A 23,554-nucleotide genomic window follows, 5' to 3' on the forward strand; every position below is an offset into this window, starting at 1 on the left:
AATGTTTAGTTCAACGCTCTGGGAACTTACGGGCTTCTTTATTGTATTATAGGTCAAATATATGTACAGTATATAGAAAGAGTTTATATTCCAGTTCACTTTGTCGATAATCTATAACTAAATCTCCAGTCAGCTTGTAAAATACAAACAAAAAGAAAAGGTCTCAATGGTTAATGCTGTGGTGGGGCTTAACCTGAACTAAGGGCTAAAATACCTCGATATAACTTCATATAACAGTATACAAATATGCAGATATGGCTCATTTAATGTCATGTACACTCACATAGATGCAATATACGTATATACGTTGTACGGCTGAAGTCAAGAAAGTATTCTCTTGTTAATCTTCAGATGTCAATCAATGCTTAGGAGCAGATTGGAAAATCTGTGTGCATTACGCTGACTCGGCCGTTATGCATTATAGAGAACGATCCATCAGCAGCGAAAATGCTTCCGACATCATCATTTTATATTTGTTATTTTGCGATTCGATATGCAACATTCTCCGATCCACACCTCAAAACAAGACTTGTTATTTCAGTCGCTGTGTTTAGCCATAGATATAAGGTAGAACCGGTGTTCCATTCAGTCCCATTCATAGTTATGATCCTGAGTGGTCTGTGGAATCAACATGGCTGCTCAATCTCCCACGAAGCCTGTTCCTTTAAAAGGGCAAAAAGGTCCTCGTGGGGCCGGGGGGGCCTCCAGACGGAGATCACAGACAGGCCCTCTGAAACGACACACTAACTGTCCGCATAGGTGAGGATCGAACGCCGCTTCTCCTTTTTAGTTCGTGAGCTGAGTTTAGCGTTAGCATGGACTGTTAGCATGAACTGAGTCTAGCTAATTGTGTATCGCTTGTTGTTGCAATGCAATTAATATAACAATATTATTTACTTGAACCTGTGTGACATCTGGAAAGGTAACGCTACATTATATTGGCTGGAGAAACTGTAGTGTAATTGTTTGAAGGATGAAAAAGGATTTTAAGTAGTTTACGCTAACACTTTGGCTTTACACAATATTCCCTCAAAACCCATCAACCATCAATCAGCGCCGGGGGAAATCAAATCAAAATAAATTTCTGTAATAAATAATACAAATGAAAAACTGACTGTTAGCATTAGCATAACTCTTTAGCAGCAGTGGCTATAAATAAAGGTCCTTCAGTAAAGCCACATTCATGTTACAAGTTTATTTGTTCTTTTCTCAGGCGTTGTTTGTTACGTGTGACGTCACGACTTCCACTTCCGGGTACTAGCAGAGCAACAAACATGTGGGAAAAAAACATGAAAAACTCTTAAAAACAACCATCAATATTTCTGAAACTCAACGGAGAGTTACTGAACCTACTTGTTTCTCAGACTCATTAGCCAAAAATACCGCACCTACAGCTAAAAAAGTAATATTTACTAAAGTCGCTACTTCCGGGGTTACCGTAGCTGCCGTTAGCATTTATCTCTGCTAACCCGAATGTAGCGATTTTGGTAAATATTACTTTTATAGCAGAAAGTAAAGTAACTCTCTGTTGAGTTTCAGAAATATTGATGTGGTATTAAAGAGTTTTTTTGTAGTTTCTCGGGACCTGGAAGCGGAAGTCGTGACGTCACCACTGAACAAACGTATAGGCTATGTCCGAATGTCCACACTATCCCCTATATAGTGACTATATAGTGGTCACGCCATTTTGTAGGGGTGTCCGAATGTCCAGAGAGAAAAAAGTAGGGCACTCGAAATTTCCCACAATGCATCTGGAAAAGTAGTGAGCATCGATGGTCACTAAACGGGTCAATATAGACCACAATGCATTGCGAGAGTCGGAGAAGAGCCTGACAGCGACAGGTCTTTGAACTTAACAACACGACTGAAGTAAATCAGCTGTTTCAGTCGTGTGTTTGTATTTGTCATGAATAAATGACCTAAATATAAACGGTTACGGTGGAAAAAATGCTAACGTTTGGCCGCTAACCTTTAGCTTGAGCTGTTAAATGACCGATAGCTTCCTCTCGAATAATCAAAAACATTCATGTAAAATCCATGTTAAATATAAAGTATCTGACTTGTATTTATCCATAAATATTCCACTGTGTCTGAGTTTGGTTGGTCTTTATCACAGAAATACTTTATTCCTGGAGTTTAGCGAACTTTTAGCAGATGTGGTCACTCAATCTGCTGGCGCTTCGGACACCTGCCTGTGACCTACTTTCGGCACGTCTCTGATAGGGATGGGCGGATCGATACCATCGATATATCGATACCAAACGGCTACTTTTTAAGTATTGATATTGTGCAAAAAGTGTCGATACTAATTTGCATATGTAAAGGGAAGGCGGGGCAGCAATAAACAACACAAAAGGATGATTTATTTCTTTGTTCTGAGCCAAAACAGTTCACAACGGCAAAGGATTGAACTGAGCCAGTCCTATCACTCTGGTTTAGGTTCTATTTGTCATTTAAGTATTAATTTTAAATGTTGTTAATGTATTTAATTTCACATTAGCATTGTTTAATTAACCAGTTAAAGTAACATAATTTTAATTGACCAATTAATTATATAAAACAATCCGTTTTAGAAATGTATATGATTGAAATACATTCACCCATATGAAATGACCAGTATCGGTATCAGTATCGACAAAAAAGACCCCAAAAGTATCGGTATCGTATCGATTCCAAAAAATGTGGTATCGCCCATCCCTAGTCTCTGAGCTTTTTTTTTTTTTTTTTTGTGATGATAGTTTTAATTTGAATTTAAATGTCAAATAAAACGCCTGTAAAAGTGCCAAAACAGTCGTTCTGTTTCATAAAATAAACGTTTGAAACAAGAAATAAATTCAGATTAAGGGGGGACACTACAGGAAAAACTCAATTTTTTCAGTTTTCAGGTTTTGGGCCAAATTGGTCTCTGAACATACAAGCTTTCACCCGGAAACAGAAAATATACCTAATCTTCACAACAACATGTTTAAATATTGCGCTGATTCAATGTTCCCCCATAGACTTATATGGGAGAATGCAATTTCAAGGGCCTTTTTCCTCAAAACACATTTTTCTGTCATTGTGGCGACACTATGTCCACGTCAGTCGGACCTAAAGACTTTACATTTTCCAGCCTTGGACTGAACAATACTTGGAAGATTTTTCTTTTTCAGAGGGATTTTTTATTATTTAATCCCTAAGTCCCATTTATTGAGTTTTGAATGTCAAAAAATAAGGCGAAAATTAAATTTTTACACATTTTTCCACTAAAAAACAGCTTATTTTAAAACTAAACAAGAAATCCAAAATCCCCTCTGAAAAAGTCTTGGCAACTCATTCATCAATAACATGAAACCATAAATTTGAATGTAGCTCTATCCATTTTTCAGATTTCGTCGCCTAAAAGATGGGAAATTTGGGGCATTTTTATGCATAAAACACCTTGCTCTTATATGAAAAGATAAAATGACAGAAAACTTGCAATGTATTTTTTTCTTACATTTATGCCAGTGATCGACAGCAACAGTTTCAAATTGATATCTGTAAACATACATTTTTTTCCCTATTCACCTGCAGTGTCTCGCCTTAAAAAACATATCTGCAGCCGCAGCGCGCGTGGCGTCACGCAGCTCGGAGAAAGTAGTGTCTTGTGTCCGAATCGCCAACAGTATAGTGCGGGCCTATGTAGTGAATGAGGGGTTAGGGACTAGGGTGGACATTCGGACACAGCCATAGAGTTTACCATGGAGATCTGCCATTTTTGTGGGTACTAGCAAACATTTTTTACATAGACTAACAGTAGCTAAAAAACATTATAAAAGGCTCCGTCACTGCTGGTGAATACATGTAGCTCACTGTAGTCCAAGTGTTTTAATGTGAACAATAACTCTGGTATTTTACCTTTCAAAACTTGTTTATTATTAGTTTATTATTGCTGCAAATCCCATGATGCTTAGTGAATATGACATCACACTCCTCTATTCCTCTATTGTTGATTTGTTTGCCACACTTGGCCACTGATATCGCCTCGCGCTAACTTTCCTCGTTTAAATTATTTCCGATCTTTGTCAGCGTAAATGTTTTCGGAGCCGTTATTGACGTGTGCGTTGTTGCCGCGCTTGTTTATGTCTCGCGGATGCGTCGTCCCCGCTCGTGGCTTCACTTCCCAAACGATTTTTCCCTTGAGTTGTGAGCGTCGTTTTTCCTCCTCGTCTGTCCTCGCCCGCGCACGTTTGATTGGTGATGGCGCGAGCCGTCCTTGTAGTCGGTGAAAAATGTCTCCCAAACCGCCGCTAAATGTTACATATTAGGCCTGTTAGCGCACCCCGGCGTTGTCACGTCGTGGAGTTGTCGGGAGAGAGGGGGGGGGGGGGGAAGGATGGCGTTGGAGTGGACGGCAGAGTTCAATGATGGATGTCCGGATGACCCCCAAGAGCCAACTTCCTTTCGCATTATGTCCCGAGTGGAGAGGTTTCTTCCTGGGCTGCTTGAACAGGGGTCATCTGGGGCTGTTGAGGACGGGGCACAGTGTCAACGGGTGTTTCAAGACGGCATGTAAATTCCTACTGTCCATTGAGATTCTTTGTAACCAGAGAAACAAACTCAAAGCGGTGCCTCATCAGAACATGCCTGGTACTTGTGTTCATACGCCATCGCAACATTCTAAAGAGCCTCTAGCTTAAAGGAACAGGCCAACGTTTTTCCATACTGAGCTATGTTCTTACCTGAGCTTAGACGAGTTGATGCGTACCTGTCTGGTCTTTGTGCCCGTGGAAGAGCTTCTAACTTCCCCCCCGTTTGGAGCTATAGGAATACATTGGGAGAGGCCAAAAGCCTAACATCATCTTTGGTCTTTTTGCGTGACGGAGGGCACACAGTTCTTCCATACTGAGATATGGGCGGCACTGTAGTACAGCGGTTAAGATAATATAAGATGATAGATTTATTGATCTCACAGATGGAGAAATTGCATTCGATGAGAGAGCATCCGGCAGCAGCACCCATTCAGTGCGCACCACTCTTTTTCACTCTTTTTCCACTCTTTTTTTTCTTTGGTGAAAGATGGTTGTGTCGCGGCCGCCATCTTCACTGTTTTGGTCACAGGAGGAGCACTGGTTGATGGGAAATCCGTAGACGATGACCACGGCGGTGGAGCTCTTGCGCTTGGCCACGATGTTCTTGGCCACACAGGTGTAGTTGGCCGTGTGGGACAGACGCGCCTGCTTGATGATCAGGTTGTGTCCACGGTGATGTAGAAGTTCCTGTCCTCGACCGGGTCGATGATCTCGTTAGCGCTCGTGCTTCACAACTAGAAGGTCCGGGTTCAATTCTCACCAGGGATAAGGCCTTTCTGTGTGGAGTTTGCATGTTCTCCCCGTGTCTGCGTAGATTTCCTCCGGGTACTCCGGTTTCCCCTACCACTAAAATCATGTACAATAGGCCAGGATGTTTGTGAGTGCGCATGGGGGACGACGGATGGAAATTAGCCCAAGGCTACAATCCGGTGTGGCTTTTTTACATGCATGAGGGACAGTGCATTAACAAACATGACCAAACATGCATCCCGACCAAATAAATATATAAATAAAATAAATGTTCTTACCTGAGCTTAGACGAGTTGATACGTACCTGTCTGGTCGTTGTGCGTGTCCATGGTAAAGCGTGGTCACTTCCAACATCACCCCTGTTTGGAGCTAAAGGAATACATCGGGAGAGGCCAAATGCTAACAACATCTTAAGTTGTTTTGCGGAACTAAGACCAGACAGGTATCAACTCGTCTCAGCTCAGGTAAGAACATATCTAAAACGGTGGCCTGTTCCTTTAAAACTGAGGCGGTGGGCAGTTGAAAATCCGATGGCAGTAAATACGGTGTCGAACTACACTTGCCAAAAAGTGGCTTATGTCGCTGTCACTACAGGGAGAATCCACACGAAACAAAAATGGTCTCAAAGTTCATTGTCTTCCCAGTCAGCACGTAAAAACGAATAGTCCGGTTCTCTTGGTTTAGATTTCTGATGTTCTGGGATTTTCGGGAGAGTTTGAAAACTGTATATTTTTGGAAACCTTATGGCATAAGCAATGATAAAAAAAAACATTGCTTTGATAGGTAAACAAAAAAGGGGGGATAAAAGCGATAATAAACTGAATGAACATTTATATGGGGAGTAAAAAACGTAGTTTGGCGTAAATGTACGAAATTCTCATGTATTAGTTCATCAGGTACTTGCAACATTACAAGAATATAATTAAATACACACATTTTAAGTGTTTTGTCTGTTAATAGTTAGGCAGAAAGAAAGTTGAACTAATGTACTGCTGAACCAATGAATAAGATGGTGCCTTTATTTTGGCGTGCTGGATCGAAACAGGAAGTCACTTCTTGTTGTTATGATTTGAGGTTATGCACATAATCAATTATACCATGTTCCGGTAAATGGGGAGTTCTGGTCATCGCTACGGTAACTCCATGAAACATATGACAAGGGTTTCATTTTTTTGAACTATGTCTTTTACTCCCCATATAATATTTTATTTATCAGAGCACATGGAAACATTGTTTTTTCTCCTGGCTTATTTAATAAAGTTTTCAAAAATGTATAGCTTTTACACTCTCCTAAAAAATCCGGCGAAATGACATAGTGGACAGGACTATAAGGTCCAACTATTTCCTCAGAAAGGTGTCTAAAAGTGGAGACAAAATACTAAAATATGAGCGCCAAGGGTTTGTGAATCCAATCACAACCAAATAATAATGAGGTACAATAGTTGTTTTCAATATTTTTATGTTTTTGCTTTGTTTTTGGAGATTTCTTTCAAAAACTCTCCCTCTCCCATAGAGTTGCATTGTTCCCTGCTCTCCACCTGAGATTATATCATCATCAGATTCTCGAACGTGAACGATAATATATTTAATTTTATATTTAAGGTCCATAAACTATCATCAGACCGATTCTGAGCCTTCATCATGGTGCCCTTGATTTGTTTATCAGACTTTCGACCACACTTTATTATGCAACGCAACACTGTCCCTGGTGATAAAGGGTTCTTCCTGTATACAATAAATAGTTTAAAGTCTTATAAGAAGTGCCCAAAAGCAGTTGTAAAGCTAGAATATTACACGTTATGTCCACTTTACCAATACAAATCCACAGTTCTTTACTTTTTTCATTTGACACTACAGCTAATAGAAGCAGCCTATGCAACTAGAACTCTCTGTGCTACGTCCTAATTTGTGCTAACGCTGTCCTGTAGTTAGTATTTAAGACTCAGTGACTGAATTTTGGAGGTTCTTCAAACATTTAGCTTACGGCAACCCCGCATTGAGCTGTGATTTTGCAACTTTTCGGGCCCCGACTCAACCCGACCATGTCTAACTTTTGTCCGACCTTTTGTTCTTTTTTACTCACCCGTCTTCCTTTAAGCTTCTCGCGTTGACCTGTATCATCACCAATGTTTATGTATCTAACGATTGCGTAGCCCTTGATATTGAACTCCTGTGTCTATCGTGCAAACCCGGAGAGGTCGGATTAGCGCGTCCTTGAGTGAAGTCCGTAAACGAGACGGCGTTTTCTCGCACAGGACCGAGAAAACCTATTGATATTTTTCGAAAGAACAGACGTTTTTTTTTTTTTTTTTTGTGTGGGAGCGCTTGATTCCCGTACCTCTTTGCCCTCTGGTGAGTGTGTGTGCGCTGGGATGTCGAGGTGGAGTTCCCCCCCCCCCCCCCCCCCCCCCCTCGCGGCACATCTGCAATGCAGCAAAGGAAAACTGAGGGGGAAAAAAAAAAAAGAGGAGAGGCACAGGAGTCCCCGGACAAAACAGGGTACAGGTCTCGGATGGTTTCACTTGGTTTGGCGATAGTGAAAGGGGCGGATCGATTTCCTCGACGGGGGGTTTGTAAACAAATTAAAGGCAAGGTGCTCTTAAAGGGGTGGTGACTCCAGACACATCTGCAGTGCTCCTTTGTGGCTCGATAGATGACCTTTGCAAAAAAAAGAAAAGAAAATCCTAAAAAGAGTGTATAGGGGCTTCTTAAAAAAGTTTATGCAATGTGATGTTGTAAGGACTTGGTTCTCAAACTTTTTGGCAGAGTCGTGTGGACACGTTTTTTCATGTGAAAGAAACTTCTGAATGGGTAAAGTTGAAGCCATGCAGTAATTGAAATATGTATGGGCAAATACATGGCACGATACACAAAACATGACGCTCATCGACCAGGGCTTGAGATGCACCAATAAAGCTTTTGATACAGGAGGTTTGAGTATTTATCCGATACCAACCGATACCACAAGAGTTTCTTAAAATTGGCTCTTTCCCCTTTGTGAGATCAATAAAGTATTCTCTTACAAACAAGATGTTATAGATCAATTATCAATGACATCTATTAAAAACTATATATGTTTGTTTGTTTGTTTGTTTGTTTGTTTGTTTGTTTGTATACTTCATTGTCCCTTTATTGTCCCCGTGAAGCCAGGCTGATGGTCAGAATCACCTGGCTGGAGGATTCACCTATTGCACATGTTTTTAGTGGTAGGGGAAACCGGAGTGCCTGGAGGAAACCTACGCAGACACGGGGAGAACATGCAAACTCCACACAGAAAGGCCCCGTCCTGGTGGGAGTCAAACCCGGGACCTTCTAGCTGTGAAGCGGAGGCGCTAACCGCTGCGCTAACCGTGCCGCCCAATGGCTGAGTGGTTAGCGCCTCGGGTTAGATTCCCTGGCTTTTCTGTGTGGCGTTTCCACGTTTCTCTCCCCGTGTCTGCGTGGGTTTCCTCCGGTTTCCACCATTAACCAAAAAACATGTGCAATGGGTTAACTCTGATCATTAGCCTGGTTCCACATCTGGAGAGGGGTCCCCGGGCGCCCACTGCTCCTGATGAGTTCCCTGAACGGCATCGCAGGATGGGTCAAATACAGGGGACATTTCATTACATCATTGGCGACATGACATGGCTCTTATATAACATTAATATATAAGGCTGGGACGATCCACTTTTGTCACGATCCACTTCGTGTCATGATACTCAGGGGCCGACCCGACACGTATTGCGATACAATAAGTAATTGTGATTTGTAATATGTTTACCTTAAAATGTATAAAAAGTCTGAAATGTTTAAACCCAATGCTATTTGACATTTATTGAAGTGTTAAGATCGAAAAGTGCATTAACAGAAAATGTAACACAGTGCCGTTACTGCAAAACAACGGAGTAACCAAGTATTGAAAGTATTGCGAAATTCCTAATCCGATCCGATATTTTGTCCCAGCCCTGTTAATATACACAACTCACATAAAGTGATCTGATCCGTACACATATGCCAGATCAGTTATTCTTAACCTGTTACCTGCCACTTTAGGGTTAGGATTAGCAGTGATTTATTTCCAAATCTCAATGTGTATTGACTGGAGAGCTTACAGCATAAATGCCAGTGTGGTACCTAATTTGAAAGCCAAGACCTTCTAGTTTTTTAAAAGTATGTGTGAGATCTGTGAGTGAAACACAACTTGCATCACATTTGCCATTCCTAAACCTAATCTTCACCCTGGTTAGGGCTACCTACCCCTAACTCTGCTCCCTGATCAGGTAAACAAGGTTAACAAGCATTTCATAAATACAATTTCACAATATTATTACATTAAAAGAGCCATGTCATAGTTTCAGTCCCAGCTTTAACTCAGCGATCGAAAGTTGTCTTTTAGAGCCAAAACAGGTATCGGTTCATTATCGGATATTTAGAATTAATGCCAGATACAGTATTTTTAACCCAAGATCTGCTCCGGAGCATCCCTGGTGAAAATCAGACAGTCCAGTATCCAAACGTTATAACAGTGCTGTAGAACTGTAGAAGACAAAAGAATAAAACACATAAACAGAGGCCTTTTGCTAATAGTTTAACCATTTCAACCAAACAAAACCTCTCATCCTATAAAATACTCTGCCCATAGCTCAAAGTACAATGTCTATCCTGTGTGCAGTTTGAAAACTGTTGATCCGGTATTGTAGTAGATTTCCTTTGCAGTACTGTCTGTCTGTAACTACTCGGTCCCAGAGTTTGAGAACCAAACCAGGTGAAAATGTTGAAAAGATGGACACTGTGAACTCGACGTGTCAGGAAAAGATAAACGCCCGAAGTGTCGGTTGTAATTGTTGACTGTTCATATTCTATTTTATATACAGAAAAAAAATACAGTTTTCTATGCATTTTGGGCCTGTTTTAATTTCTTTTTAAGACCAGGTTCTAACGTGATGATTATGAGGTGTTTGTAACGCCTGGAGCACTATGTTAAAATGATATAAAGCTATATTGAAGAGGTATAAACATATTCTAGTGAAGAGATATTGATATATGCTGAATAGATTGGATATTGTGATGTGAAAACAGGAGAATGGCCTGGTCGTCGGTAATCCCTTTATATTGTGTGTGTGTGTCCTTTGCTGTTCAAGGTCCTGGCTACATGAAATAGACCTCTCTGTTATGTGACTGGAACCCTCGAAGGTCCTACTTTCTGCTAAACAATGTTTTTAATCACATTTTAAAGGAGACATATCATGCTTTCCCCTCCCCCTGGCACTTTGTGATCATCTATCACACACATACAACATCATTTTGTCATCATTTGGTTGCTAGCAAGTCCGAGATGTCCAGGAAGTAACCAACGTCAGCTTGATTTATTGAGCTTTGAACCCCCAAAGAAAAACAATGTGAAATTTGATGTTATTGAAAAACTAAACTAGATAATCTTTGTAACTAATACACCACGAAATAAAACCACGGCACAGGAAAACGAAGAGGGTTATCACCAAAACAGGCTCAAGTGTCATCGTGAACATGACTTTTCCCTAAAGCGGCCGCTCTCCTCGTCCTCTGATCGTGGCTTCCAGAGTTTTCATCGACCGCGCTGTCTGCACATGAGTTCATCAACATGCTTTAGGTGTTCAAACGCTACTGTCCTGAGAAAAGATAAAGCCAAAGTTACATCGCAGTCCAGTCAGTCACGCTCAGACCATGGATCTATGGGTCTGACGATACTCATGAACTCATCCTCGTATCACCATTTTAAAAAAAAAGGTGCATCAGTGAAATGGTTTCGTTAAAGTCTTTGTAGGGCTTTACCCTAATCTAAAAGCTGCTTGGCTTCAGAGTTTACAGCCTATAGGCCTATGTATCGGCTCATTTGAAAGCTAAGGCCAACAAAAAACACCTATTCCGTCTTGTTTTTGTTGTTAAGTTTTAGTCGTTTTTGACACATTGATGTCATGTTATCGTTGTCTTTTTAAAAACAAAAACGTGAAAAAAATTTGGCGAGAACGTGATCAAAACGTGACGAGAACATGACAAAAATGTGACGAGAACGTGACAAAAACGTGACGAGAACGTGACAAAAACGTGACGAGAACGTGACAAAAACGTGACGAGAACGTGACGAAAACCTGACGAGAACGTGACCAAAACGTGACCAAAACGTGACCAAAACGTGACCAAAACGTGACCAAAACGTGACCAAAACCTGACCAAAACCTGACGAGAACATGACAAAAACGTGACGAGAACGTGACGAAAACGTGACGAGAACGTGACAATAACGTGACGAGAACGTGACGAAAATCTGACCAGAACGTGACCAAAACGTGACCAAAACGTGACGAGAATGTGACGAAAAGGTGACGAGAACATGATGAAAACGTGATGAAAACGTGACGAAAACGTGACGAGAATGTGATGAGAACATGACGAAAACGTGACGAAACCCTGACTAAAACGTGACGAGAACGTGATGAGAACATGATGAAAACGTGACGAACACGTGACGAGAACGTGACGAGAACATGACGAAAACGTGACGAAACCCTGACTAAATTGTGACGAGAACGTGACGAGAACATGACGAAAACGTGACGAACACGTGACGAGAACGTGACGAGAACATGACGAAAACGTGACGAAACCCTGACTAAAACATGACGAGAACGTGACGAGAACATGACGAAAACGTGACGAGAACGTGACGAGAACATGACGAAAACGTGACCAAAACGTGACGAGAATGTGACGAAAAGGTGACGAGAACGTGACGAAACCCTGACTAAAACGTGACGAGAACGTGACAATAACGTGACGAGAACGTGACGAAAATCTGACCAGAACGTGACCAAAACGTGACCAAAACGTGACGAGAATGTGACGAAAAGGTGATGAGAACATGATGAAAACGTGACGAAAACGTGACGAGAATGTGATGAGAACATGACGAAAACGTGACGAAACCCTGACTAAAACGTGACGAGAACGTGATGAGAACATGATGAAAACGTGACGAGAACGTGACGAGAACATGACGAAAACGTGACGAAACCCTGACTAAATTGTGACGAGAACGTGACGAGAACATGACGAAAACGTGACGAACACGTGACGAGAACGTGACGAGAACATGACGAAAACGTGACGAAACCCTGACTAAAACATGACGAGAACGTGACGAGAACATGACGAAAACGTGACGAACACGTGACGAGAACGTGATGAGAACATGACGAAACCCTGACTAAAACGTGACTAAAACGTGACGAGAACGTGACGAAACCCTGACTAAAACGTGATGAGAACATGACGAAAACGTGACGAACACGTGACGAGAACATGACGAAAACGTGACGAAACCCTGACTAAAACGTGACGAGAACGTGACGAAAAACGTGACGAAAACGTGACGAAAACGTGACGAGAACGTGGCGAGAATGTGACGAAAACGTGACGAAAAAACGTGACGAGAACGCGACAAGGACATGACGAGGACGTGACGAAAACGTGACGAGAACGGTGTGAGAACAAAGAAGCTTTTAGATTTGGCTAAAGCTGAACCGGAGATAAGGTGCCCGGTTAAGGTGGGGTCCATTCTGCGTGATGTGTCTCCTTTAAGACTGCTCATGTTTCTTTCAACATACTCAGCCTTTCTCATTCTCAGGAGCCGTGTGAACTTTGATTTGAGTGTCGTTGTTTTTTTTAAACGCTCCAACAAATGTAGCAAACGTCTTTTCGTGAAACCCCTGGGTGCGACCTTGGGCATCGACACCCCCATAAAAGAAAGACTGTTGGACTGTTTTGTAAACTTCCATAACCCTCCCCCGCCCGTCTTTCAAACGCGACGGCTGACCTCTGACCTGTTGTAAAGGAAGGAAGACGCCCCAGCAGCGACACCTGTGGGGCCAATTTTTGTTTTTCATTTTCCTTTCTTTCTTTTTGTACTGCATGGACCGTCTTCCAACGTCTTCCAAGGATCTTCCGTTTCCGATGCAAAAAGAGCGCTTCAGTCTTCCAGCTGTCAAAGCCACAACAAAACTATTTTTGTACCGACGGGGCAAAAAAAAAATGAAATATCTATACCTATATAAATGTATCGAAAATATACTCACGCGACTCGTGGTGATCGGGGGAGGGCGCGCTCGGAAAGGGGCGGGGCTAAGGATGCATGCGCCAATCATATACTGGACTTCTTCAGAGACTTGTGAAAAAGTATTTATCCTCCAAAAAAACCCTTTAAGCCCCTCCCCCCCCCGAGAAATTCACTCCTCCCTGAAATTCGTACGTCTGCGTTTTGCGACATGAGCTGTGTCTCTCTCTTTCCGAACCGGAGGGAGACGTGTTATTGGGTAACAATTGAATAAAATAAACTAATATATTTGTATGATTGTAACGCTGGCTGTCCTGAGTGTTTATTTGATTGTTTTTTATCAATGTCGGCAACACTTTGTAAAAACTACGCCTTATTTTAGCCTTAATAAATGAGTTAACCACTTCATAACTACTTAACAATAGGGATGGGCGATACCACATGTTTTGGAATCGATACGATACCGATACTTTTGGGGTCTTTTTTGTCGATACCGATACCGATACTGGTCATTTCATGTGGGTGAATGTATTTCAATCATATACATTTCTAAAACTGATTGTTTTATAATTGGTCAATTAAAATGATGTTACTTTAACTGGTTAATTAAACAATGCTAATGTGAAATTAAATACATAAACAACATTTAAAATGAATACTTAAAGCAGTACTAAGTAACTCTTCCCCCTAGAGGCCATAAGTGCAACTGCAGGTGTCGTAGCAAGTTACGATTTTTTAACTTATTAATTGTCTTGGAGAGTAAATACGACGCTGACAGGAAAGGCGAAGGGAGAGAGGGTTACTGTGCATCCAATTATACAATGGAAATATTTTTTTTCACTCAAACTTGGCTGTAAATACTGTTTAAAGTGACGTTAGCCCGCAGTTAGCTTTGCCCGTTAGAATGTTAGCTTCTGCTTCGTGATTCCATTAGTGTGTATTGCTTTCTCCGGACCGGTGGCAGTCAAGTTGCAAACATGGTTTTCTGGCCGGAGACACCAGGGGGAGATGAAAGACCCTCCAATCATCCCATAAACACTTGCATTACCCCCACAGGGACTATGCAAAGGATTTATTAAGGTAAACACGTTACTTAGTACTGCTTTAAATGACAAATAGAACCTAAACCAGAGTGATAAGACTGGCTTAGTTCAATCCTTTGCTGTTGTGACTGTTTTGGCTCAGAACAAAGAAATAAATCATCCTTTTGTGTTGATAATTGCTGCCCCGCCTTCCTTTTACATATGCAAATTAGTATCGATACTTTTAGCACAATATCGATACTTAGAAAGTAGCCGTTTGGTATCGATATATCGACACTTTGGTATCGATCCGCCCATCCCTACTTAACAACGAATCAGTGAAGTATGTGAAGAACTCTCCATTATGAGTTAGGCATTAACTGTAGTAAAGTAGGTGTTCTAGCTGGAACACGGGTGTGCAGAGGTTCTAATGGTACATAGTGTTAGAGGCTCATTGATGATTAGAAAACCCTTGTGCAATTTTGCTAGCACTGCTGATAACTACAGAACTGGCCTGGGTGGGCTAAGGTAATGTTAAGGTTAGTTTGTAAACTCCACTCAGGGGCGGGTCTAGAGGGGAGGCACAAAGGTCTTGCCACCCCAGCTGCCACCCCACTGATGTCTACTCGGGTGCTTACAGAGGCTCACTCTCAGTTAATAGTTTTTTGACAGGACAACGCATTATAACAACTTAAAGGGACTATAAGTTTAAAAATGTTAAAATTAAGTATTTTCCTCCCCCTACATGTTCCAGCCATGTCCTAATGTGTAGAATGAGCTCAGACCTGTTCACCACAACTGCCTCTAAAATCCTGTACGGTCTCTCAAAAATGTGTCACTTCGGCCCGAATTGCCGTCATGCACGAGCTTAATATAGAAGGTGCAGTTACACATATGGCCTGAGGTGGCAGTAGTGAGTATAAAATTGAGAACTTGCTTCCAGGCCCTTTAAAGCAGTACTAAGTAACTCTTGCCCCTAGAGGCCATAAGCGCAAAGCAGGTGTTGCGATTTTTTAACGTATTAATTCTTGGAGACTAAATACTACGCTGACAGAAAAGGCAAAGGGAGAGAGGAAATCATTTTTTTCACTCAAACTTGGCTGTAAATACTGTTTAAAGTGACGCTAGCCCGCAGTTAACTTTGTCCGTTAGCATGTTAGCTTCTTCTTCGTGATTCTGTTAGTGTGTATTGGTGGCTCCGGTCCGGTGGCAGTCAAGTTGCAAGCATGGTTTTCTGGCCAGAGACACCAGGGGGAGATGAAAGACCCTCCAATCATCCCATAAACACTTCTATTACCCCCACAGGGACTACGGAAAGGATTTATTAAGGTAAACATATTACTTAGTAGCCTACTGCTTTAAAGGCCCCATACCTGATTTTTTTTATTGCAAACAATGAAAGAGGAAGCCACTAAATTAAAATGTTAGATGTGGCCCAAACTCATTCGTAACTTTCCTAATATATTTGTAGCATCCACATTCTTTACAGGGACAACATTTCACAACTTGCAGGGTCACTTTTTAGGGTCACTTTCACAAAAACGCTGGAAAAATAGCCTGAAAGTTCACAAAATGTATTCAAAAGCTGCAAGTAAGTAACAACGTGGACACCCGCACAGTAAAGTGAAGATATTGCTCCGCGGATGTCGAACTACTCCTGGTGTTATTACGCCTTACAATATAGTTCCCCCTTTTATCCGCTTAGTAAATCCACATTATTTAATTTTGTGTAGTTATATATAACACGTGGAAGAGCTTGGTAGCTTCTATCTTCACCACGTTTGGAGCTATAGAGGAGAGGAGGCTAAATGCTAATGTGGTCTGTGCTGTGTTTACATGACTGAGGGCACGCGTGAAGACCAGACAGGTACAAATGAACTCGTCTAAGCTCAGGTAAGAACATATCTCAGTATGTAAAAACGGTGGCCTGTTCCTTTAAGCAGGTCCCGACAGTGGCCGCTAGCCGTTAATCGTTAGCTTCTGTAGTGAGTGATTAAATTGGCGTCTGACCAACATGGCCGGAGACAGCCCATCATAAATTCTCATTGTTATTAAGTCAGTGTGAGCGTAGCATTAGCATAAATACATAGCTGGGAGTAGTAGGAGGCTATTTAGATCCAAGAGTGTTCGCCCAGGAACACAGGAAGAGAAGTCATGAGCTTCCAGGTGTCTAGAAATGACGTTGCCTCTAGGAACAAAAGGAACAACATGATTTTCTGAGGGGATTGAAGTTATTTTGGATGTTGATGTCACTGGGGGGGAGGGGGGGAAATGAGTCTGAGCATTGGGATTGTTCGGGGAGTTCCTTTATATCTGGGTAAACTGTGAACTTATGAAACATTGAGACTTGCACGGCAGATGGTGGCATGCTCTCAGGTCGTGTGTCGCCTCCAGCCAAAGAAGAAGAAGAAGAAGACTCCACTATGACCCCCTCCTCACACCCCCGAGTGTAACCGGAGGAGGCTGCAGTTGGCCTGGCCCGGGCCGAGGCTGACTGACAGACAACAACAGTGACCCGCAAGCTTCGGCTCAAAAGTCCGAGACCGGAGGTGAGAAAAAAGGGGTCATTGGAGACACACTGGATTTGTGAGAAGATAAGACATTTGGAGAAGCTGAGATGAAGAGCGTGGACTGGTTCCTGCTGGCGTGCTGTCTGTGGAGCGCGCACACCATCGGGGGTAAGTGGCAGGCATGCTGGTTGTTATGGAGAGCTTAAATGCGGGGATAATGTAGCGGGCCACGACTAATTTTAGAATGCGAATAGTGCCGACAAAAGATAGTTTTGTGTCAAAGGTTGATGTCCATTGTCGTAGAAGCAGGTTTTCAGCAGGTTTTCAGCAGGTTTTCAGCAGGTTTTCAGCAGGTTTTCAGCAGGTTTTCAGCAGGTTTTCGGTGTGAAACTTGTAGTGACATTTGGTAACTGTGTGCGAAGTAAACAAGCATTAGATTTCGACAACCACAAAGGAAAGATTGGTGAAAGTCTGTCTTCTCTGCAAACTTAATCAGTCTTTGACATGTTCTCTGCATTCTTTCCCTTTTGTCCTTTTGCTTAATTCGTTTGGCTTTCTCAGCTCAGCAGCTTCTTACTAACAGGCCCCTGGAGTAAAGAGTGTGGTCATGTTTGTGATGGCCTAGTGGCCGTGACGCACATCCGTGGTTCCCAAAGCTTTTTTTTGTCCCACGCACCCCTTGATCCTACAGCATCTTAGGAAAGTGAGCAATTTAACATAGATTATTCAGTATTTAGTCGAGTTTTATGTTCAAAATGAAGCTAATATACTCTCAAAGTCAAGCCATTTACTGAAAAACATGATTAAAACTAGCTTTTATTTGAAAGCAATGTTGAAATTCATCTAGGTTTCATTTTCTTTTTCAAATCTGAGGTCATTTCAAGTACCCCTGGTTGAGAAACACTGGCGTACATCACAGAATCGGGTCAAATGAGACTTAAACCACTTTTATAGACTTTAATGAACAAACGCAAGTTAGTTTAGTTTTTCAGTTTAGTTAAGTTTCTTTTGAATATCTTAAAGGAACAGGCCACCGTTTTTCCATACTGAGATATGTTCTTACCTGAGCTTAGACGAGTTGATGTGTACCTGTCTGGTCTTTGTGCCCTCAGTCACGCACAACGACCAAAGATGTTGTTAGCATTTGGCCTCCCCCAGTATATTCCTATAGCTCCAAACGGGGGTGAAGTTGAAAGCTATCCCGCTCTGCCACGTGCACGCACAGAGACCAGACAGGTACGTATCAACTCGTGTAAGCTCAGGTAAGAACGTATCACAGTATGAAAGAACTGTGTGCCCTCAGTCACGCAGAAAGACCAAATATGTTGTTAGCATTTGGCCTCTTCCAGTATATTCCTATAGCTCCAAACAGGGTGAACTTAGAAGCGACCACACTCTTCCACGGTCACAAAGACCAGACAGGTACGTATCAACTCGTCTAAGCTCAGGTAAGAACATATCACAGTATGGAAAAGTGGTGGCCTGTTCCTTTAAAAAACAAAAAACAAAAAAAAAGCATCAATTGACAAAACAAGAAGAGGAGTGGATTGTCGTGTGACATCAATAAGACGCCTTTAGTAAACTCAATTGCTTAGGATTAGGATTAGAGTTAGTTTGTATTAGTTTAAGATTCCACTTCTGCCCTGCTCTACTGTGTCGGACAGTCTTTGACCGTAAATGGGTTCGTTCTTCGTCGATCGGCCTTCGGACGTGCACTTTAGGGCCCCTAAGTGGACTTTTTCTTAGGGCCCCAGAAAGGCGAGCACTGGCTCTGGTGGAGAAGTGGAGCTCCACTGATCACGTGCCCCTCCATCGGCTGCATCCAGACCCTTCTCAGATGTTTTAGTGCAGGGTTAGGCAAGTTTGTGTCACTGAGGCCGATTTTCATCATTGCCAAAACACCAAGGGCCGAACCTCACTATTGTAGCCTAAAGTAAAGAACCATTTTCTGCAAATGCCAATGTTTTGCATCTGTGGTTCTAAAGTGGTCTGAGTTTGAGACCCGCCATTACCTTAATAACAAGCTATGACCCAAATAAAACTGTAATTTGTCATATATCGTATGAAATATTGTATTTATCCACACCTGTCCTTATTGAACATGTCGTAGATTTGCTTTTAAGACTGAAATTATGATCAAAACAACCCAATAGTATTAATTTTAACAGACTCCCGTGTGTTTCCGTGTAGTTTCAGATGGAAAATATTGATAAAAGTCCCGACCCACCAGTTGAGAATCACTGTTTTACATTATATATGACCAAGTGGGACATTTAAAAAATACTGACAATATATGTCCCATTTTTAGAGTACTTTATCCCTTATTTGCATAGTAATAGTTGATATTGATATGACTGATATTGCCGATGTATCCAGTTTATTTAAATCACATATTTGTTCCAGCGCATGATAAGCAAAGCTGTTGGCTTTTTGTTCTAGGAAAAAACGGTTCTACAAGGTTTTCTTTGAGAAAATCCATCAGAATCGTGTGTCTCCTTCATAAACAATTCCTCTCCTCGATGTGTGGCGACTTAGCGATCGCTCGTATGCAGGCTTTCAAATGAAGAATGGCAGGTCTGTTCATGTATCGAGAAACTTGCTGCGACCTGATGTTTGATGGGTGTACTCCCTCTTCTAAACCTCTCAGGTCCTGATTTACTAAGCGTTTGTATGAAATAGATAATTTAACTAAAGTGGAGCAAATAGCCGGTGCAGTTGAAATTTGTGTCTCTCATAAAACGCTAAAAGGCAGCTGCGCAAACTCATTTCCATACTGATTCATTATAAAATAAACAGTCTAATGGCTTATGAAACAAATTCAAATAGCTCTAAGAGGGTACTTCATTCAGAGGGTTTGTTTGCACCTTTTCTGTCGACCAAACAGCGTTTCGTGACATGTATCTCTCTGCCCCACTTTACATGTTCACATAAAGTGGGACAAACACTTTCACGTAAAGACTGAATTCAGTCTGTCCTGTGTGTTGCTTTATTAACTAATTTAAATTATTTTTCCAAGATAATATCAAGGAAGTCAATTAAAAAGTCAGAGGGAGGTGCAGAAACTTAAAAAAAAGTTTGTTCAAAGAGACTAGATAAAGTTGGTTATTTTATGCTCACTACTGCCACCTCAGGTCATACGTGTAACTGCAGCTTCTATATTAAGCTCGTGCATGACAGCACTTCAGACCCAAAGTAACATGTTTTTGAGGCAGTTGTGGTGAACAGGTCTGAGCTCATTCTACACATGAGGACATGACTGGAACATGTAGGGGGAGGAAAATACTGAGTTTTAACATTTTTAAAGTCCGTAGGGTCCCTTTAAATCTGTGCCAGATTTCTTGAGAAGACCTGCCATCACTAATCCAAAAGACTTTGGACATGTCCAGCCCTTTGGGACCATGTCAAATGTCTTTTAAAGTGAAGGTCTATGTGCATCTGATTCAGTCAATGGGAAATCCCATTGAATGAATTGTCCCACAGAGAGAGGGGACTTTTGATAATCAAACTGGGACTGTTTAAAAAAAACAAGTATTTTTTCTTCGCATATTAATATTTAGATTTCCAATGCTCACGTTCCATTGTTTTTCCTGTTGTGGTCAGGAGCGTCGGACGCAGAGAACGCCCTGTTCAAGTCTATGTTTCGTAACTACAACCAGAAGGTGCGGCCCGCGGCGGTCCCGGAGGAGCGAGTGGTGGTGAGGGTGGGCATGGTGCTGTCATCCTTCGACGGACTGGTGAGCCCAACAAACCAACTCTTCAACTGTCGCTTTTGATGCACTTTAGGACAAACATGAGGACCAGCACACCAGCAGAAACCACAAGGCACAGAACATGACGGGACTTGGTGAGGCAGCTGTGGCTGAAACCCAAAGCACTTCACACAATGTAAGGGGAGGTTTGGGAGGGAGAGATCGCCAGGGCTGAAACAAGCGTAGTGCATGATGATGACTAAGACTATGACCGACAGTGTTTTACTCCAGTCTGATGAGAGCGGGAGCTGCAGGGACATGAGCAGCAGCTGGCACGTCACGTCTGAACTCCAGTGACCACACTGAGGCCAAAATGAGTGTGTCCTGATGACCAGACATATATTTTGATTTAACTTTGGACAAAAAATATCATTTGATTTTGGTCAAGATTTAGTCAAATTTACGACTTTGCATTTATAATATTTATTATAATCATTTTCAATTGCAGTCCTCAGCTTCACGGAGCTTCTCCTTCATGAACAAAGCAAATCTGAGGCTCTTTCAAACTGTCACTGGAAGATTTTTTTCCTTCTTATTTAGTCATAATTTTAGTCGACGAAAATATCTGGGAATTTTAGTCATAATTTTAGTCTCATAAAAAACTTTAAATTTGGTTTTCGTCAAATTTTAGTCAGCAAATAAGTGTTTTGAACAAATCATGATGAAATATTTTAGTTGACAAAATGAACACTGCTGAGGACAAAACTCACAGCCACAAACAGAGCAATTCGGCTTATTCTATTCAGTGTAAAGACGAGTGTTATACTGGAGAAACAAAACAGCTGCTGAGGAGGCTCTACCAACACCGCAGAGAGCGCTCGAGCGGGCCTCAGTCTGTGGTCCACCTCCATCTTAAAGCCACTGACCACTCCTTTGAGGACAGTGAGGTTCAAAGTTTGGAGTCATGGAAGCCATTTTCCTTTTTTTTTAAAAGAAACATAACACTTTATACACCTTTATACACCCGCATAATCTGAAAATGATGCACATTTTTCTGTATCAGGTCAGGTATTCTGTGCTGTGTGGATTTATTTATTTATTTTTATATTGGGGGTTACTTTGTTTTAGTGGTTTTCATTGGAATAAAGATTGTGTGTATAGAAATGCAAGAGGGGTAAAAAATAATATAGACCCACCCCATAGAGGATGGGGTGGATGGATTCAGCACATCAAAACTGTAGTTGTAAACCACGGTAATCCGTCAATGAACAGAAATGGAGGACTCTGAATAAACAGGGGTGGGACTAGGACGGTGGGACTAACCCCTCCCACCGGTCTTTATTTACTCTTGTAGGCAGAAAGCCTTAGTGTTGCTGACAAAGCCTTTTTGAAAGAGAGGTGAAACGTCCTACACTTCTACTACGGAGTACAGATGATGACTCAAGAGCCTTCGTCAAGGATCCGGCACGACTAACACTAACTTTTAGGCTCAAACAAATCTTTATTCTTGCTTGAGTAAATGCTTTTGACTGTTCCATGACATTTAACATTGGAAAAAACATTCATTTTAAAAGTGATTTGTATGTTTTTTTTATCTCTGTATTGAAGTGTCAAAGCAAATAAGGAACGACTCATTTGTCTCCCGCGGCTTTGCTTTTGTCATACTATCTTACCATAACGCTACGTCACCTGATTCTCACGTGCCGCACCGTAATCACATTTTTATTCATCCTAAACATCCATTAGAGGAAACGCGACCAGACTAAATGCTCCTTCTGGTGCGGCAGCAGGTTTCTACCTCCCACTCCCCTCCGTCAAGGTGACCCTCTCTCAAACCCACGGGCCAGAACGCTCTGAAACGCTGACCCACTTGGACAGTAGCATTAGCATTCTCCGCGCTAACTGTTATTATTAGCATCCCCCCCTAGAGGTGAAGCGAACATGCACATGCGATCATGGCGCTCGGGCGGCATTTGGGGCGACGGCGGCGCAGGTGGTAGGCGGAGAGAGGGCCTCCTGTTGGATCACTCGTGCTTCAACCCCACTGAGCGTTAGGGTTAGAGGCTTCTTGTCTTTGAAACAACCAGTGTGGAAAGAGAAACCCTGATGTCAGTGTGTCTGAGAAGGGTCAGATCATCGGCATCAAGCAGAGGAAACATCTAAGGAGAAAGCTGAAACCAGGGCTGGACTGGCAGAAAAAAATCAGCCCAGGACTTTTGGGTCATGACCGGCCCTCTACAAAATCAGTCATACTTTAGACCAGGGGTCACCAACCTTGTTTCAGCTGAGGGCTACTTTAAGAGCATTAAGTTGTTCGAGGGCTACCAGTTAAAAACAAATCCTAAGGACTTAAACGTACACTGTTCACTTATAGGATATTGACCCCATATCATATTAAAATAGCTGTATTTTAAACTCATACTGAGTCACAAGAACCGAAATAACTGTAATTTTAAGAATTTGATTCAAGAAAATGAAGTGCTTTACACTTTAGAAAAAGTCCCAAGGGCTACTGGACATGCCCCAAAGGGCCCCTGGGTGCCTGCGGGCACCATGTTGGTGACCCCTGCTTTAGACGCTGATGTTCTTCCCAGTGGGTGGGGGTCAGGATTGATCTTACAATCTCGTGGTTATGAGACCAGCGCTCTACCTATGGAGCTAAACGAGCGGAGCGTTAGTCCGCCGTCACATGTTCAAATTTCAAATTCAAATTTATTCATTTGAGAGGATAACCTCTTGAGATGCATCATCTCGTTTTCGAGAGGGTCCTCAAAAATCACCAAAGAAAGCAAAGCACAGAGACAAGATACAGCAGTACAGGCATAAAACCAAAACATACAAAACAAAACAAACATACAAGTAAATCTCAACACACACAAAAACACACACAAAAACACCCACACCCACACACACACACACACACACACACACACACACATAGAGCTCTCTACAGTAAACA

The 23,554-nt window shown here is 42.0% G+C and overlaps 1 pseudogene across 1 annotated transcript in view; it reads left to right on the plus strand.

The window, feature by feature from the left end:
* Positions 1–16,896: 16,896 nt before the first annotated feature.
* Positions 16,897–23,554, plus strand: part of LOC306980604 (acetylcholine receptor subunit beta-like) — a 42,923-nt pseudogene continuing 36,265 nt past the window's right edge. The window contains exons 1-2 of the transcript XR_013794307.1: positions 16,897–17,074; positions 20,507–20,640. The product of XR_013794307.1 is annotated as an acetylcholine receptor subunit beta-like (transcript). The remainder of the gene's footprint in view (positions 17,075–20,506; positions 20,641–23,554) is intronic.

Source organism: Gobius niger, assembly GCF_951799975.1.
Source record: "Gobius niger genome assembly, chromosome: 21".
NCBI classification, from domain to species: domain Eukaryota; kingdom Metazoa; phylum Chordata; class Actinopteri; order Gobiiformes; family Gobiidae; genus Gobius; species Gobius niger.